General features: G+C 39.8%; 1 protein-coding gene across 2 annotated transcripts in view; it reads left to right on the forward strand.

The window, feature by feature from the left end:
- Positions 1-6,883: 6,883 nt before the first annotated feature.
- Positions 6,884-17,385, forward strand: part of LOC120876377 (tubulin-specific chaperone cofactor E-like protein) — a 170,367-nt gene continuing 159,865 nt past the window's right edge. Inside the window, exon 1 of one of the 2 annotated variants that reach the window (XM_040258228.1) lies at positions 6,884-7,077. The gene's annotated coding sequence lies outside the window, so the exon portion shown is untranslated. Of the gene's footprint in view, positions 7,078-8,355; positions 8,863-17,385 lie in introns of those variants that run through there. The other variant, XM_040258227.1, reaches the window with a different exon arrangement.

The following is a 17,385-nucleotide window of genomic DNA, read 5'->3' on the forward strand; positions in this document are numbered from 1 at the left end:
TAGAAAAGATAGTTGGCATGAGTTCAATATTAAATTTGCTAAGACTTGTTTTGTGGCAAAGAACTCTATAAGATGTGATAAAAGAAACTGAAGAAGATACACAAAAAATGCACAAAATACACAAAAAGATATCCTGGGTTCAAGAATCAAAAGAGTTAATATTGCTAAACGTCCATATTACCCAAAACCATCTATAGATTCAACTTAATCACTATTGAAATTCCAGTGTCATTTTTCATGGAAACAGAAAAAAATCCTAATATTTGTATGGAATCACAAAAGGCTGAATAGCCAAAACAATTTCAAAAAGAACAAAGCTGGAGGCGTCACAAGTACTGATTTTAAACTATATTTCAAAGCTATAATAATTAAATCTTCTTCTATAACTTACCAAAACTGATGCAAGGAGAGTAGCAAAAGTTGAATAATGCCTAACTATGAAATAACTGAATCTGTAATTTAAAACTTTTTATATAAAATACTCTAGGACAAAATGACTTCATCAGAGAACTCAGTCATCTAAGAAATAAATAATGCCAATATTACACAATTTTTTGCAGGGAATAGAAAGAGTACTTTTCAACTAATTTTATCAGACCAATGAGAAAAAGACAGACAAACTCAGCAGAAAAAAAAAGGGCCCGTACTGTTCATGAAGGAGAATACCAATTTGCCAATAAACATAGGAGAAGATACTCAACCTCCTTATTACTGTATGATCAGTCGCTTTAGTTGTGCCCACCTCTTTGAGACTCTATGGACTGTACCCTGCCAGGCTCCTCTCTCCATGGGATTTTCCCAGCAAAAATACTGGAGTGAGTTGCCATGCACTCCTCCAAGGGATCTTCCCAACCCAGGGATCAAACTCGCATCTTCTATGTCTCCTGCATCGCAGGTGGATTCTTTACCGTTGAGCCATCAGGGAAGCCCTCTTTATCATTAAAGAAATGCAAATTATGCCAAAATAAGATACTACTATATGATCATCAAAATGGCTAAAATTAAAAAGATGTGCAGTACTAAGTATCGATGAAGATGTGGAACAAATGTAATTCTCATACATTGCTGTCAGAATTGTAAATTGGCACAACCACTTTAGAAAAGTGTTTTCTAAAGCTGCACTGTCCAATATTATAGTAGTAGTAGTAGTTAGTACCACATTTGTTTATTGAGCTGTGGCTAGTCCGAACTGCAATACATGTAAAATACACATTGAATTTTGGAGATTCAAAATGTGAAAAGAATGTAAAATATCTAATTAACAATTGTGATATTGATGACATGTTAAAATGATAATAGTTCAGATGCATTAAAACAAAAAAGTGCATGATTAACATTCATTTTTTTTTAACTTTTTAATGTGGCTACTAGAAAATTTTAAATTACAGGTGTGACTTGACTTGCACTATATTTCTATTAGACAGTGCTGATCAAAAGCTATGACCCATCAATTTTATTCCTGAGTATATTCCCAAAGAAATGGGTATATATGTGCACTAAAAATCAAGTACAAGAATGTTCACAGCAGCATTATGCATAGTAATAAAAAATTTGAAACAACTCAAACATTCTTCAATAGTGAATGGATAAATAAATTATAGTGGATTATAATATGAAATACTATTTAGCAACAAAGATTTTATTCAGCTATTTGAAAAAATGTAGAAGATTCACAATGTTAAGTGAAGGAAGTCACCTCATTTGATTTCATTCATATAAAGTGTGGGCTTCCCAGGTGGTGCTAATGGTAAAGAACCTGCCCGCCAGCACAGGAGATGCAAGAGACATGGTTTGATCCCTGGGTCAGGAAGATCCCCTGGAGGAGGGCATGGAAACCCACTCCAGTATTCTTGCCTGGGGAATCCCTTAGACGAGGAGCCTGGGGGGCTAGAGTCCACAGGGTCACAAAAAGCTGAACATGACTAAAGCCACTTAGCACACACATACAAAGTGTAAAAACAGGAAAATATAAGCTACAATATTAGAAGGATAGTCAGTAACTTGAGGGAGAACGGTGGATGTAGTGACTGGGGGAAGACTGGGAAACTGGCCTTGTACTATGGTTCGACAGGCTGCTGGTTACATGGGCTCTCGCTTTGTGATAATTCATTGAACTGTTCATATATGTACACTGAGTATGTGCAGTTTTCTGTGTGTGAAGTATACAAACAGAAATATAAAAACTAAGAGGGTTTAGTGAAGTTTCCAGCAATTTGAAGAAAACAGTCTTAATAAAGGTAAAACCTCCTGGATAATGAAGCTTCTTGCAACTGATTGATTTATGTACATCTCAGAAAAGCAAACTGAATTTTTTTAAAGACTATATTCTGCCCAGTTAAGAAAATCCTGATACTTTCTAAATAGTTCTAGGTATGAGTCTCCAGTTTAAAATAAAAATATCCCCGCTCTTTGCTTGGTCACTGAGCTGGGCATGACAGTTCATTTCCTGAGAGAGACATCAATAATGTTGACAAAAATAAAACACAGAATCTCAGAATTACAGAATTTAAAGCTATATTGTAGCCTGTAAGTTTTCTGAGTTGTGATTTCCTTGGGAATCTTATGGAAACTATGGCACTTCCTCTTGAAAATACATACATGTAAAATATTCTATATATTCGCCATGGCAGCTTATTCAATTCAGGTTATCTGATAGATAAAGCTCTGCTGCTGCTGCTGCTGCTGCTAAGTCACTTCAGTTGTGTCTGACTCTGTTCGACCCCATAGACCGCAGCCCACCAGGCTCCGCTGCCCCTGGGATTCTCCAGGCAAGAACACTGGAGTGGGTTGCCATTTCCTTCTCCAGTGCATCAAAGTGAAAAGTGAAAGTGAAGTTGCTCAGTCATGTCCAACTCTTCGTGACCCCATGGACTGAAGCCTACCAGGTTCCTCCATCCATGGGATTTTCCAGGCAAGAGTACTGGAGTGGGTTGCCATTGCCTTCTCCGAAATAAAGCTCTAAGGTAGAAATAGATCAAGTGAAAAGGCTGGTTGGTGCAAAAACCAGGACTAGTATGGCAAACTTTCAATTTCTAAACCAGCTGTTATTCTTTCAAGGGAAGCAGTAGCTTTTCTCTTCCCCTTTGTTCCCATCTGTGTACTGATGTTGTTCACATTGAATTCTCATATAATTCTGTCCTTATGCTTTGCCTACTTGGGAGAGGTCTTTAGCTAAGAAGACGACTCCCTAACCCACCCTCCTTTTAAAATAATAGATATTTAACTGTCCTTTATCACTGTTATTTGGGTATAAGCATTATCTTCCAACTACATTTTAGGAACAATACCTTATCCATCTTTGTTTTCCCCACACCGCCTAGCTAGGTATATATCCATTACAAAATAACCAGTTGTTGAATTAGAAGAGCATCCAAAAATCTGACTAAAACTTCCTGTTGAATTATATCTCATCAATGCAGTGTTACTGTGAACTCAGATTCTGGTGTCAGACTGACCTAAAAATGTATTCAGCCTCTGTCATTGACTAGCTGTATGTTATTAGGTATATAATTTCTCTAGAGTCTTAACTGGCAAATCTGCTGGCACCAAGTGTACTTCATAAAAATCACTGTGAAGATTAAAGGAAATAATCTATGTGAAATAGCTTAAGCATGTTCGGCACATAATAAAAACTCAAGAAGTGGCTATGATTATTGTTATAGCATACTCAGTTTTGAAATAAAGAACTGGTTGGAGGACCATAGACTTAGAACCTTAGAATTTGACTGGTTAACCAGTCCAACTGATCCAGGAATTATTATTTTTATTACCATTTTTACTTTTTCTTGGCTGCACTGCATGGCATATGGAATCTTAGTTCCCCAACCAGGCATTGAACCCATGTCCCTTGGATTGGAAGTGCAGAGTCTTAACCACTGGACTGCCAGGGAAGTCCTGATACAGGAATTATTTATATACCATTCTAGCAGGATTCTCCTTTGTCTAACCTATCCAAGTAACAGGGAACTCATTGGAATGGATTAAAGCAATCCAACTCTTCGAAAGTTCTTTCCTATTATTAGCTTGAACCATATGAAATTGCTGTTTGTAGGTCAAAACAATCAAATTACCAACAGTTTCTAATAAAGTGACCATCTTTCTGTTACATCCTCATTTAACTTCCCTGTCCACCGTTTCTTTGTACATAACAGTCCTTTAGAGATAATGGGGAATCCAGGATGAACACAATGGATCTAGCTCCTACCTTCATGGAAGCTTAAGTGCTTGACAAGGAGACAAGAAAATAAGCAGTTAAATATCACTTTCAGTCTCAAGGAGGTAGAAGAAGAATGTGTGACGCAAAGGGCTTAGCAGAGCAAATTCTCATAGAACATAAACCCGAGGGACTGAGAAAGGGGTAGAGCAGCACTAACAGACATTCTGTGATCATGAAAATGGTCTCTGTGGGCACTGTCCAATATGAGAGCCCCAGCCACACACAGCCACTGAGTTCTTGAAATGCAGCTAGTGTCATGCGACTTAGGAAACGCGATTTTAGTTAATTTAAATAACCACATGTGGCTAGAGCCTATCAGATTGAACAGGGCATGGACAGAATAAGAACAGACAGGGAACAACATGATCATGCATGAGTTTTTTTAAAAAATTAATATGATATGTCCTGTGTGGGCCCTCCAGTTGTGGTGTATGGGCTTAGTTGCCCTGAGGCATGTGGGATCTTAGTTCTCCCACCAGGGACTGAACTCACATTGGAAAGCTGATTCTTAACTACTGGACCACCAGGGAAGTCCCTACACATGAATTTTAGAAAGATAATTTCATCTATCTTGTGGAGGTAGACAAGGGATGGGTAGAGACGTTGATCTTGTCTTTAGGAGTATGCTCTACAAGGGGAGAGAAGGGAATGAGAGAAAAGTAAGGCAAGGACATCTCAAAGGAGCAAAGTGTATAGAGTCAGCTCTCGGTATCCGCAGGGGATTGTTTCAGGCTCTTCCTAGATATCAAAATCCACAGATGCTCAAGTCTCTTATAGAAAATGGTGTAGTACCTGCATATAACCTATACATATCCTCCCATATACTTTAAATCATTTCTAGGTTACTTATAATACCTAGTACAATGTACTGCTATGTAAATGGTTGAATATGATATACATGTAAATGTCATATAAATAGTTGTCTTCTCCAAGGCCGTCTAACCCAGATCTCATGCAGATTCTTTACCGTTCGAGCCACCAGGAAAGCCCAAATAGTTGTCTACACACAGCAAGTTCAAGTTTTAACTTCTGGAATTTTCTTTTTTTCCTGAATATTTTCTATCTGCAATTGGTTGAATCTGTGGATATGGAATCCCTGGGTTACAAAAGGCTAACTGTAACTAATCACACCTAATCTTATACAGTATTCATACATGCATTTATATACACTCGATGCAGTATTTGTGAGCAATAATGACCCCACATTTCTTGCCTTTTCCCCTAGTTGCTCATAGGACATCTAACTTAAGTATCTCTGAGTGTTCTCAGTAAAGCATCCATGTAGCGTCCACCTTGCTCTTTCTCCTCTGTGCATATTTCACTCAATTCTTCTCATGGTCCTTGTCACTGAAACTACTAGATGTTGGTCATGTCAATGATCCTAATACTTCCAAAGCCATTCACCCTATGGTGCCCGAGAGACCCTCTGTGCTCTGCAGAAGGAGGAAACTGCCCCTTCACAGTTTCTTGGCTCACCCTCTCTCTGATCTTCAGAACATTTTCTTTAATCAACTCTTTTCCCGCCCCTCTCTTAATTCCCCTAAGGCTTACCTATGGGATAAGTCAAAACAAAACAAAATAAGAGAAGTAAGTCCCCAGGATTGCCGCCAAGTCCCTTGCAAAGAATTTTGTCTTCCCCACTCTGTGAACCGATAAATACCCATGTATGCACATCACAACCCCTTACCTGCTCCCTAGCACACACTACATGGAAGCACACACACTTTACAAATGAAGATCTTGTCAACTCCCAGCTCTTCAGCTAAAATATCTCTAAAAGACTGAATTCGCTTCAGCACCATCCCTATTCTTGCAAAAGAAATGGTCAAAGAAGTACATAAACCATCACAGCCCAACACTCAGATATAATGTGTATAGAGCTGGAGCGGTAGTATAGCATGATGTGAAGTGCGGGCACTTGACTTTGGGGCCAGACTGACCTGAATTCCGATCTCAGTCTGGTCACTTACTAATTGTCTTGGGTAGATCACTTAACCTTTGTGAATTTCAGTTTTCAATTCTGTAAAATACCTACTTTGGGAAGGTCATAAAAAATCGGAAACAGCTTATATACAGTGCCTGGTATCTAGAAGGGGCTCAATAAGTGAAAGATGCAATCTCTACACTGGTGTTGGAGCGCCGAAATCTCAGGATGCCTCAGACCTTATGACAAGGACAGAAATAAAGGTCAGATGCTACCACATCCTTACACAAAAGCATCTTGGGACAGTATTCGATTACAGCCTAGAGCTCGCGAGTAAAGACACTGAAGACACAGAAAGGAGGGGAATGATCAGGGTCACTGGTAAACTAGTGACAGAATCAGGACAAAATTCTAGCTGAGTCTGGAAACTTTCGGCTTGCTGTTTGTTTCTGTAAGACAGCAGCCTCTCAAGAGTCCCGGGCTCGGCTCTGACTTGCCCCTATTCCACTCTGATGCGACAATTTGTACTCCTCCTTTGCACTCTGGGTGTCCCCCCATGACGAGTAAGAGAAAAAGCAGATGATGATGTGTGTTTCTAGTGACTACCCGGCCGGCCGCGACATCCCCGTCGCCACGGCAACCTCGGCTTGGTCCCGGAGGACCGGCTCCTCCGGCGCCCCCTCCCATTCACGCAGCGGACGTGACACGTGCGGCGGGGTCACGTGTTGTTGTTGGGCCGGGAAAGCTGCTTCCGGGTCAATGCAGGACACAGGGCTCCAGAGGCCGGAGTGGGGGACGAGGTGAAACGGAGCCGGTCCGGGGCCGGCCGTGAGCAGGCCCGAGGCTGAGCGGCGGCCACGGCGGCGGCCGGGAGGGGGGAGGAGAGGCGCAGGCCGAGGAGCCGCCGCAGCAGCTCCCCCGCCTCCCAGGCAGAGGGGTGAGTGGAGCCCGGGCCTGCCGGCTCCGCCGGGTTGTCGAGGCCCGAGGGGCTCCCCTCTGGAGCCGGGGTGCCGTGCGAGGAAATAGGAAGAAGTCGGAGCGGGACGAGGCCTGCCTGGGCGAAGGGGAGGATGGGACACCTGCCGGGGCCGGAGGGAGGATGGGGCCGGGCCTGCGCTGCGGCGGCGCGGGGAGGGCCTGGGCTGGGAGAGGGGCATGAGTTGGAGGACGCCGTCTGGGGAAGCCTGTCCGAGTTCCTGGGAGAATGAGGGCTTCCCGCTGTGCCCTGGGGCCTGGGGGACGAGGGGTTGCCCCATGGCTGGTAGGAGATGGATACTGGAGATGTCTGGGGCTGCTGCAGAGATAGGAAACTTGCCTCTGAACTACTGAATTAAAAAAAAAAAAAAAAAAAGTACGTGTCCCCAGGGAGGTTCGGTTGGGTTAGGAGCTCCTGGGACACCAGGCCTGCTCCTTCCGGGCCTGTAGACGCAAGCAAGCGGCAGTTTAAAGAGGGCTTTTGAGAGAATCGTTTTTCCCCCAGGACAACTAACTGACAATGAGGCGGTTGGAGTAAGATAGGACCTGGGAGCAGGGTACCCTGTCCGGAGATCTGGGAGAGGAGAAGGGTCAGGATCTGTGAGGAGCTTCATTCTCTGCTGAGTTCGAGGTCCTCTTCTAGGAAGACATACTGGAAATTGGTGAAGCGAGAAGGAAAGGTGATACTGTCTTGGGGCACAGTGATTCTAGAAGTTGTAGTTCCGTAAAGTTGTTTGGAATAGTAGAACTGTTTCTAGTCAGTGGAGGGAGGAGGAGCTCTCTGAAGGTTGCTAAGTTACCAGAAGCTTGTAGGCACGCCTAGGGCTGGTGTTAGGGGAAGTTAGTTCTTTCAGGTCCAAATTCGGGTTTAGTTAAGGCGTGTCCTCATTCTTTTTTGGCTGCCCGGAGCTCTTAAATTGGTTTCCGCGAGCCCATCTTGAGCTAAGAGGTTGTGTAGGTGCTGAGGGCTGATGAATGTCTTTGGGTCCAGAGACGTTTGACCTAAATCTCTAGGTTAGGAGCTTTCAAACATTTAAAAAAAAATTATAGTAAGAATAACGTTTTCCATTATCATCTAGTACCTACCCACATAGGAACAAGAAGTTTCACAAAGCAGTGAAAGTGAAAGCTTCCTTGGTGGCTCAGACGGTAAAGCCTCTGGCTGCAATGTGGGAGACCTGGGTTCCATCCCTGGGTTGGAAAGATCTCCTGGAGAAGGAAATGGCAACCCACTCCAGTACTCTTGCCTGGAAAATCCCATGGATGGAGGAGCCTGGTAGGCTACAGTCCATGGGGTCACGAAGAGTCGGACACGAAGCAGTACTCATTACTAATGATGCGTACTGATAATTGCTATTATATTTCATTCTTTTTCTTTAAGAAATGCTAACTAAATGCACTAAATTGATACACGGGTCATAACTTGCAGTTTGACAAACTGTCTCCAGGGCACATTTTTTTGGCTTCAATTAGTGTCTAACTGTATGTTTCTAGAGAACAAGGATGAGAATAAGGAGATGGGTGGGGAGGGAGAATGGAACCCCCCTGTTGCAATTGACTACTTTTGTTTACATATTTAGAAGGTGTAGCAAATTGTACCATAATCTTTGATGTCTTAATTTGCCTGATCAGTTGATAAAATGTTGAAATAAGTATGTGCTTTTAATTTTCTCTGTTCTTTGCTGGATCTGAGAAATATGAGAGGCCTAGTTCCATACAGTTGATTCATCCCTACAACATCTTTAAGGTAATTTTATTGTAACGTTATAGTGTTATACATTAATTTGCCTTTCTGAGGTGTAAAAAATCTCCAGCTGAAACCCATACTCTTCCTACTCCAATAATTTATGGTATGCTTTTTCTGCATGATTTAAGGTGTAGGTGCCTGGCTTTAGTAACTTAATCATAAACTTAAGATATCTTTCAGTCAATTAGCATCTTAATTCTCCCCATGAAAATGACATTTTCATCTGTTTTTGAAACAGATAAGGTCCTTGTATGAGTAGTAGTATAATAAATGTTAATGAGTATTGGTGACCAAAGTGAGAAGCCTTCATGTGTGGTGATGTTTAATGTCCTTTTAAAAGTGTCACATGGCCTGTTATTACAGGACATTGAGTGTCAAATGACGCTGCCTGATTTCAGTAGGTACATATTTATAGGTTATATTTTTCAGTCATTTTAATTTTTGTTGAAGATGCCCTCATATTATTTGAAACCTGAAATTCAAAAGTACAGCCATCAGGAAAATATTGCCTGAAGTAAAGTTTACCACTGGGGCCACATTCTTGAGTAGATGCTTTATGAAAGCATTCTTATTATCTTCAAACTTAGTGTATTATAAAATACGTCTTTCTTACCTTTATTTTTTGACTATCTCTTGGTTGCTCTGCCTGCATGTATCAGCCATCCTTTAAAAACTACGTTTTACTCAGGTAAAAATTTGTTTTAAAATGTTTAAAAGTTTTCTTTGTGTGGTAGATGTTTGGGACATTAAGGAAGATTCTCATTAATTCCATTTTTCTGGGAATCATGTGTATCTGTCAATAAACAGTTGTGGAGAATTTACCCTGAGTGATTCTGTGTGCCTTTTTTTTTTATAGTTTTCGTTTCTATTCTTCAGCTTCTTCCACCTGTCTATACCCTTCTAATTTTTGCTCTTTTACCCTTCTAATTTTTGCTTCTGAACTGCTGTGGGTTTGGAGATTAGATGCTTACCTTTGTTAGAACTTTGAGTCAAATGAGATTATATGGCTCTTAAGAATGTCCTTTCATTTATATATATTATATATTAAGTATAATATATACATGCACTTTGTTTTAGTGTATGAACTATGTGACATGTATTTTTCAGGCCTGTTTGCTGACTTCTTAGTCATAGGCTGTGTTTTGAATGAGTGAACTCTATACTTTGGAGCTTAGTTGGTTGTGTCAGAAAAAGTTGTAAAAAGTAACATGAAACTGGTTGGAATACAGCTTGGACTTAAGGGGTGAAGAAATCATTTGTTAATAGCTGTGATTGTTGCCTCTGTACCACATGCAGTTCAGTGTCAAGAGGTACCATTCTTCCCTTTTTCATCTTTTCCACTACCATGTTCTAGCTTTTATTTTTTTGAGATTGAAACGCTGCCAGCCTAACTATTCACATTGTTGTTTTCAATATATTTGATCTTGCATAACTTCATCAGAGTACTCTTCCAAAGAATATTGCTGTGATTTATCATTTCCCTCCTCAAAAACCATTAGCAATTTCCCAGAGCCAGCACTGAATAAAACCCATAGTGTTTAGGTTGACATTGAGAGCATTTTTACTGACATTATTTTTCCAGCCCTCAATGCAGAGCCTCTGTTCCTGCCAAGCTGTCTACTTTTCGATCCTTCCTTTGCATGTAGCATTATTCCTGAAAGTCTGCAGGACTTTCTTCATGAAATCCTGCTCATCTTCATTTCGTTACAGCCGATCGCTCTTGCTTGAAGTCTTTCTGGATGTTTTGTTGATCTTACTTCTCCTGAATCACTGTATATTTACCAATTGTGTGTCTAATTTCTATCCCTTTTAGATTTTAAACTGATTGAGACAGGAGGCTCATAGATCCTCACACCTGTAGAACACCCTGCACAGAGTTGAGTATAGTTCATGAACCAAGACAGTTAAAGTTGCAGATCTCTGGAAATTCCACCGTAGACTTACTGAATCAGAATCTAGGAATCTGCCCAGGTGATTCTAATGTACAATAATGTTTAAGAATTGCTGACCTAGCATGATGCGTAAAATTGCAGCAGATACACATCCAGTTTTTTTAGCAGATAATGTAAGTGATTTGAGCAGTATCAGTTCAGCAGATGGGTTTAATTTTAGGGCTTTGAAGTCGCCATCTGACTAGCCTCTCTTTGCTTTAGTTTTCTGATGCGTAAAACAGGGTTAGTAACAGTACCTCTGATAAAGGTGTCGTGAGAAGTGAATAACAACAAGTATAAAACAACACAGTACCAAGTACATAGTGAACTCAGTAGGCATTATGTGCTGCTGTCATGTTGATCATACAGGGGTCATCAAAGTAATGAAACAAGCATAGACTTTATGTCAGTCATTGTGAATACACAAATTACTCATGTTTTTAAGAATTCAAGCTTAAGATTCATTTTCTATTGTAGACTGACAGTTGATGGATCTGTATGGCATATAAAGTCATAAAATGTGTTTTTTCCTTCTTTAGAACGATTGATGCCAAATTAGCATGTTAGATTCTGCGCTTCCACCCCCCTCCCCTGAGCTCCCTGAAGGAGAATGCAAACTTCTGTGTATACACACACACACACACACACACACACACACACGCCTGGGTCAGGAAAATCCCCTGGAAAAGGGAATGGCAACCCACTCCAGTATTCTTGCCTGGAGAATTCTATGGACAGGGGAGTTTGGTTGGCTACATAGTGCATGGGATTGCAAAGAATCGGACATGACTGAGGGACTAAAACTTTAACAGACACGTAGTTTTCAAAGTTCCTTTCCCTCTGTAATACTTCTCATTGGTGTTCTTGATTTTTCTATCACTGTCAGAAAGTGCTACTTCATGTTTACTGAAAGTGAAGTTCACTGTTTTATTCATCCAACAAATATTTGTTGCCACTTGCCTGACACTGCTTTGTACTACACTGAACTGAACTGACAGATCCCTGCTTTTGTGAGACTTGGGTTCTGGTGGAATTTATCACTAAATTAACAGATAGTGATAAGTGCTGTAAAGAATGAAACAGAGTGAAGTGATAAGAGCTTGCTGGTGGCAGTGTTGCCATATTTAATGAGGTGGTCAGAGTCAACTTGGTTGAGAAGGTAGCATTTGTGCTTAAATTTATTTGAGATTTAAATGCTGAGATGAAGCCAGCTAAGCCAAGAGCCAGGAAAAGGGCATTCCTGTAAAAGCCTTAAGAGGGGGAATCAACTTGGCAGGTTTGAGAAGCAGAAAGCCAAGCCAGCTGAAACCTAGTGGGCTAGGAAAAGGGTGGGAGGAGGTAAGCACAAAACAGGTAAAATGAAGCCCTGAAGGCTGTGGTAAAGACAATTTTATTCTGATTGTGAAGAGAAGCCTTTGGAGAGTTTAAAGGACATGACTTTACATTTTGAAAAGATCACTTGGAAGATTTTGGAGAATGAATTATACAGTCATGAGAAACTTAAGAGGAAGCTATTGCCACAGTCCTAGCAAGAGATTAATGAAGGCTTAACCCAGAGTAAAGTAGAGGAAATGAAAAGAATTGGGCAGAATTGGGGTGTTAGTGGCTCAGAAGGTAAAGAATCTGCCCACAATGCAGAAGACCCTGGGGAGGGAAGACCCCCTGGAGGAGGAAATGGCAACCCACTCCATTATTCTTGCCTGGAGGATCCCATGGACAGAGGAACCTGGTGGGCTACAGTCCATGGGATCACAAAGAGTCGGACATGACTGAGTGACTAACACAACAGAGGTTGATTAAGTACAAGGTGTGAGAGGAAGAGAAAAATACAACTGTAGGTGGGAACTAGTGGAGGAGGAGCAGATTTGAGGAAATTTAAGAATTCTGATTTTGTTTCCTATGTGCCTCTCCTTGGTTATTCACCCCCACTGTTCAAGGATATCACAATTCTGAATTTTTTGTTTACTGTTCTTGTAACCTTTCTTTACAGTTAGCACCTATGCATGTCACCCTGAACAATGCGATGATTAATTTTCTATGTTTTTGAATTTTAAGTGGAATTATATTGTATATATTCTTGTGATCGGGTATTTTATCCATTTGACAGTGTTTTTAAAAGTCATTTGTATTGATAAGGAAGCAGTCATAACGAATGACCAATTATTAATTCCATTGCTGTGTAAACATTTTATGAATGTAATGGAATTTATCCAGCTGCCTATTCTTGGATATAAGGGCATTTTTTTCACCAGGGTTTTTGTAATTTCAAACAGTACTGTTGTTGTGGACACTTGTACTTTTCTCCTGGTACACATTACAAGTTCCTGTAAAGTTACACTGAGAATTGCTGTGTCACAGGAAATGTGCATATTCAGCTTCACTAGATGATGATAAATGGTTTTCTAAGGTGTTTGTATTTCTACTAGCAGTGGAAGAGTTCCTGTTCTTCCACATTTTCTCCAGCACTTGGTATTGTCAGAGTTTTTAAGTTTTGCTAGTTTTTGTAAAAATGATAGTTCATTGAGATTTTAATTTCTGTCTTTGAATATTATTGAACATCTTTTATTTATTAGTCTTTTGAATTTTATCTTCTGTTAAATACTTGTTTATGTCTTCTGTCCGTTTTTCCATTGCATCACTTGCCTTTTTCTTACTGGTTTTGGTTCTCTATATTAATTACACGTGTTGCAAGTATCTTTTTCCAGTTTCTAGCTTATCTTTTTCTGTGTTTAATAGCTTTTGATGATCAAAAGTTTTTCATTTTACTTTTCCTTTATGGGTTCTTTTTGTGTTTTGCTTATGAAATAGTTCCCTGAATCAAGATCTTAGAGCTGTTTTCCTATTTTTAAAAAATACTTATTTTTTTCTCATTGGGGTAAAGTTTGCTTTCAACATTCTAGCTGGATTGAACCTTTCAGTATTGTGAGATGAGGAATTCCCCTTTCACTTTTCCCAGATCTGTATTCTCTTGTCCTGGGGCAGTTCTTGTGTAGTTTAACTTTTTCCTGCTAATCTGTATGCTGCCTGAAGCCAGGTGTACATAGACCTGTTTCTGGACTATCCATTCAAGTCCATTGATCCATTTTTTTTGAGTTTTCTTTGCAAAGTACAGTTGATTCTTGTTATTCATGGTACTTATGTAAAGTTGCCATAAATACCAAATTAGTAAATTTGTAACCATTGTTCCCAGGGGAAATGTAGGGTTAGGGTCCTGCCAGTCTTTGCTCACATTTCATCAAGTGATTAATACCTAACCTTGTTTAATATGTGCTTCTGTTTAAAGACACTGTATTCATTAAAGACACTGTTGATTCATTAACTTTGGATTCATAGTGATTAGCTCTGTAGTTCATGCCTGAATAAATCTTATCTAACACCTGTTTTTTCCATAAGGTACATCAAAATCTTCCTGTGTTTAGGCACACAGCAATGTGCTGAGGGGCCTTTTCCTATAGTAAGATCAACAGAAAAGCACACAAATATAAAAAACCTGGCACTAAATAGATCCTATGGACGCCTGTTTACAGTATGAGAGCTGAAACAAGAAGGCAGAGTGATGCCTTTTTTTCTCTCTCAGCTGGAAACACTGTGAGGTGACTCATTTTTTCTTGCTCTGAGAGTATCTGCAAATGACCATGAAAATGCTGCAAGTATTGATTTTGGAGTTACAAATTAATTTGAGTTGGTAAATTTGCAAATAAAGAATTTGCTAATAATGAGGCTGTACTGTATTATGAAATCTGGGGAGACATTTTTTCAGCAACTTTAGCACTTTCCCTTTCCTCTTCTGCTTACATATATATTTATAATATTTCATTTTAAAAGAATGATATAATGCAGTGATTCTCTCATATACTAAGTTGTATTTGATGGATGCCGTTAGCTCAGTGGGCTTCCCTGGTGGCTCAGACTATAAAGAATGCAATATGGGAGACCTGGGTTCGATTCCTGGGTTGAGAAGATCCCCTGGAGGAGGGCGTGGTAACCCACTCTGATATTCTTGCCTGGAGAATCCCCGTGAAGAGAGGAACCTGGCGGGCTACAGTCTATGGGGTCGCAAAGAGTCAGACATGACTGAGCAACTAAGCACAGCATTATCTCAATGAGGATAGTTCATTTTTGAAAATATTTTTATTATTATGTTGTTATTTAGTTCATAGGTAAATGAACAGAGAATTTTAGGAAAGAATTGTGACCTTTAAAATGTTGGAAACAAGTCTAGATTACTAAACCATATTATTATGTCTTGCATGAGGATGATATTTTCTCATAGGTACTATTAGTAACTTAAGGCGTACATTTTATAAAGGCAAGTCCCTTTGGAGATTGTAATTTAAATGTTATGTGTATTAATCTCTCATCCATTAGTGACATTTTCCCATGTGAACATCAGTAAAGGAGTCCAAAAAAAAAAAAGATATGATTGTGTACGTTATAAATCATATCTGTTACAAATGCGTTTATTGAGACTTGGCTAATTTATCCCTCCCTCACTATTGAAGATCCTTAAGTGAATTGTTGGCATCAATTTGGTAAGTATGCTGAGAGAGTAAGAACCAGACACTTTGGACTTGACCTACGTTCATCTTTGTTTTTAAGTATATGTTATTTATTCCTTGATTTTTGAAATTTTATTGTGGTAAAATATATATAACATGTACCATTTTAACCATTTTTGAGTGTATGTATCAGTGGCCAAGTAAGTACATTCACATTGTTGTACAACCATCCCCACCATGCCTCTCCAGAGCTTTTACATGTCCCCAGACTGAAACTCCCCATTCCCCACTCTCCCCAGCCCCTGGCAACCATCATTCTATTACACTTCCTATCTCTGTGAATGTGGCTACTCTAGACACTTTGTATAAGTGATTATATAGTAGTAGTTCTTCTGTGTTTCGTTTATTTCACTTAGGTTTATGTCTTCAGGGTTCATTCATATTGAAGCATGTGTCAGAATTGCTTTCCTTTTCAAAGCTGAATAATTCTCCATTGTGTATACATTCTATGTTTTCCTTATCCATTTATCTGCCCATGGATGTTTAGGTAATTTCCGTCCTTGGCTATTGTGAATAATGCTGCTATGAATATTGGTGTACAAATAGCTGTTCAAGTCCCTGCTTTCAATTCTTTTGATATATACCCAGAAATGGGATTGCTGGATCATATGTAATTCCATGTTTAATTTTTTGAGAAACTGCCATACTGTTTTCTGTAGCAAGTACACCATTTTACATTCTTACCAGCAATGCACATATATTCATTTTTAGTTACTGTACTGTGCCTGTTGGTCTAACGAGTGGCATAAATTATTAAATCTTATGTATGAGATGTACAGTATAGAATGGATACCAAAATCATATATTCAGTATTAAATCTACTGTGGCTATAGTTTTTGTGGAAGAATTCAACTTGTGCTTGGAAGCAAGAATTTTTTATTCTGCTACTGATTCATTGCTCTATCATGTGTTGTCTTATTTTTGGAATCCCCATGGAGAGGTAGACATAATTAGTATTTCAGTGGTAGCTAAGAAGCATTTTCATAACTAATCTGTTTGTTATATCCCTGCCTTTCATATTTAAAAAAATACATTTGATATGAAAAATCAGAAGTTGTTAAAAGACTCATCTTTTACCATATTTATTGAGTGTGGATTATGCATAAAGTTCCAGCCCATGATAGAAAGAAGCATTGTGATATGGTTCTTAGCCTCAAGAACTATACTGGCTAAGGATTTAAAATATAAACACATGAAAGTCACAACACTATGTATTAGTTAACAATGGGAGAAAAGTGAAAGAGTCCATGCCAATATATGATTAATTACCCACTGAATATTTTAGGTAGTGGATAGGCTGAGCTCAGCTCAAAAGAAGCATCATTATGTCAGGAGGTGTCTGAAGAGTCTTCATCTCCAAGTATTCTGAGTAGGGCTTTGAAGAATAAGTAAAACTTAAGACAAGTGGAGAAGGGAAGACCTAGTTAAGGAGAAATGACATTATAAATGTCAGACATTCATTCATTGGCATTAATTAGCTTTGACCTGGGACCAAAAAATATTAGATCAAAACTAACAGTAATTGTAAACAAGTCCACCAGCCCTACATTAATGTTTCCATGACTGGTACTGAGAGTAATGGAGTAGCAGGAGGAGTAATAGTGAGCCAGTATTTAAGTGTTCTTCCTGCGTAAGGCGATACACTAGACATGCTTTACCCATATTATCTGCATTCATTCAGCAACCCTGTGAACTAGGAGTTCAGTTCAGCCGCTCAGTCATGTCCGACTCTTTGTGACCCCATGAATCGCAGCACGCCAGGCCTCCCTGTCCATCACCATCTCCCGGAGTTCACTCAGACTCATGTCCATCGAGTCAGTGATGCCATCCAGCCATCTCATCCTGGGTCGTCCCCTTCTCCTCCTGCCCCCAATCCCTCCCAGCATCAGAGTCTTTTCCAGTGAGTCAACTCTTCTCATGAGGTGGCCAAAGTACTGGAGTTTCAGCTTCAGCATCATTCCCTCCAAAGAATTCCCAGGGCTGATCTCCTTTAGAATGGACTGGTTGGATCTCCTTGCAGTCCAAGGGACTCT

Source organism: Oryx dammah, unplaced genomic scaffold (genome assembly GCF_014754425.2).
Source record: "Oryx dammah isolate SB20612 unplaced genomic scaffold, SCBI_Odam_1.1 HiC_scaffold_17, whole genome shotgun sequence".
NCBI lineage: Eukaryota > Metazoa > Chordata > Mammalia > Artiodactyla > Bovidae > Oryx > Oryx dammah.